Raw genomic sequence first — 2,707 nt, forward strand, 5'->3', positions numbered from 1 at the left:
GCATTGGCTGGAACCTCTACTTCAATATGAAATACAAGTGGTGAGAGCCAAACCTCTCCCCTTATTTCTGAAACTAAGGAGAAAGCATTGAGGTTTTCACCACCAACTATGACATTTGATGTAGGTTTTTGGTTGAGTCTTATTCATTAAGGAAATTTCCTTCAATTCCTTATTCGCTGGGGGTTTCTCTCAGGAATGAATCTGGATTAGTCAGACACTTCTTCTGTACCTATTGAGGTACCTTCCTAAATTGCTCATCTGCTACGTGGCAATCTCTTCGGATATATTACTGATAACGTTGTCACAACAAAATATTAAAGAAGATATCATTCTCCCAAATTTACAAATAATAAAACAAGCTCAAGGGGCACCTGGGTTGCTCAGTCAGTTAAGCAGCTGCCTTCTGCTCAGGTCATGATCCCAGGGTCCTAGGATCAAGTCCCACATCTGGCTCCTTGCTCATCAGGGAGCCTTCAGCTCCCTCTGCTTGTGCTCTGTATCTCTCTCTCAATTAAATAAGTAAAATATTTAAAAATAAATAAAAAATAAAGCAAGCTCAAAAGTATCAAGAACTTGATGGCAGAGCTAATACGTCTGAACACAAAGATAGATGACAGAAAAAACCTGTTCCCTGATTTTCAGGTCAGCAAAGTAGGGGAGACCAGCGTAGCAACTTTCTCCTGTTAGACCTGTGGTTCATAGCAGAGCCACCCAGTACTTTCACGGGGCAAGAGTTGAGGATGGTTTGCTTCCTTGTGGTGCCTGCCTGGGCTCTGAATCCAGACATTGCTGGGGATCAGCAGTCCCTCTCCTCTGAGGATAGAAGTTGAGCTACCTCTTCATCTTAAACAGGCAGAAGCAACTCTAGGAAGTGGAAATCTGAGACAAGCTCTTCTGTTGCTAGAGGGAGAGGACCCCAGTGAATGGCTTACAGTTAACACTGTAGATTTCTTCAACCAGATCAACGTGCTGTATGGAACTATTATAGAATTTTGCACTGAAGCAAGCTGTCCACTCACATCTGCAGGTCCAAGATATGAATATCACTGGGCAAATGGTACTAATATCAAAAATCCAATCAAGTGTTTGGGTTCAGGATCAGCTTGATGATGAAAGTCTTTTGCCTTCCAAGATTGGTGTCCCCTTTCCAAAAAACTTTATGTCTATGGAAAATACCATTCAAAGCATGTGTTCTGGGTTTATGTCCATATTTATCACCAGTAGTTTGATTCTGTGATGCAGCTGTGAGAGGAGGCCCACCTCAACACCTCCCTTAAGCCCTGTATTTTCTTCCTTCAGGAATTTAATCAGATTGATAGGCATGAGTTGGCACCTCTTCAGGAATTAATCGAGAAGCTTGTATCAAAGACAGATAAATGCTTCTTCCAGAACATAATTCCCTTCCTGCTTCATCTGCTAGAGCTATCTCATTGCTATCTGTTAAAGATTAGTAATACAGACTTTAACAGGATAAAAAGACACTTACTCTTTCTATCTACTGATAAAATTGTTCCAAATGTAGATTGGCCCAATCCTTCAGTGAGAAATTCAAGACGCAGCCAACCCTGAAGCATTGTGTGGCCACTCCTGTTATTTCACAGTTAGACTGGTTGTAATATGTGGTAACTGACAGGTAGTCTATTCGTTTACTTATTCCTTTACTGAATAAAATGATTGAGTGCTTCAGGTGACAGCATAATAAAGATTGAGAATTCCCACCAATACTTTATTAACAAGTTTCCACAATAAACTACCTAATAAGGCAATCAAATCAGTTTTATTCTGCTTTTATTTACAAATAGAAGTTTCCTTAAGATTTAGAACATTTGGGGATGCCTGGGTGGTTCAGTCATTCAGCATCTTCCTTTGGCTCAGGTCATGATCCCAGGGTCCTGGGATGGAGCCCCACATCAGGCTCCCTGCTCCACGGGGAGCTTGCTTCTCCCTCTCCCACTCCCTCTGCAGTGTTTCCCTTTCGTTGTGTCTCTCTTTGTCAAATAAATAAATAAAATCTTTTAAAAAAATTGAATATTTGTGTGTTACTTTGCATAAACTTTTAGTTTGAAGTTTGTATACTACTGTTTTTATAGGTAAGATTATATATAGAAAGATTATATATATGTATATACTTTTTTTTCAAAATCCATGATAGCTGTTTAAATCCTCATATGACCTGTGTGGTATGGGAGTAAACAGAGTTATTTCTAAAATTGTTTTTTTATCTTTACTTGGTATGCTATACACATAAACCAATCCAAAGTTTTAGGAGTATATATATAAGAAATAATATCCCTAAGGTATGTAAGGACAGTCTTGTACATTTTTATTAATTTTTGTTTGAAGATTTTGTATTTTTTCATTACTGGTTTATTTTATCTAATCTGACAGAATGACAGATTCTTATGTCATTGTATGAGTGATGTGAATAATCATATGTTTTGAGATAGATGCTATATTTGTGAATATACTTGTATGACTTTTTTCATTTAGTAGAAACCTTTCCATCAGTATGGAAAACAAAGGAAATTGCTTTCCACCATACAATCTGGCCATCATCAAAGATTGAAGCTTATCTTTCTGCGAATAAAACGTATTCAATAAAGTACTATTCTTTAAAATGAAAAACAAGGGGCACCTGGGTGGCTCAGTGGGTTAAGCCACTGCCTTCGGCTCAGGTCATGATCTCAGGGTCCTGGGATCGAGTCCC

The 2,707-nt window shown here is 38.5% G+C and overlaps 1 pseudogene; it reads left to right on the forward strand.

The window, feature by feature from the left end:
• Positions 1 to 783: 783 nt before the first annotated feature.
• Positions 784 to 1,569, forward strand: LOC111140404 (annotated as a pseudogene).
• Positions 1,570 to 2,707: the final 1,138 nt, after the last annotated feature.

The sequence above is a fragment of the Enhydra lutris genome, unplaced genomic scaffold (assembly GCF_002288905.1).
Source record: "Enhydra lutris kenyoni isolate GAN:26980312 unplaced genomic scaffold, ASM228890v2 scaffoldscaffold868, whole genome shotgun sequence".
Taxonomy (NCBI): domain Eukaryota; kingdom Metazoa; phylum Chordata; class Mammalia; order Carnivora; family Mustelidae; genus Enhydra; species Enhydra lutris.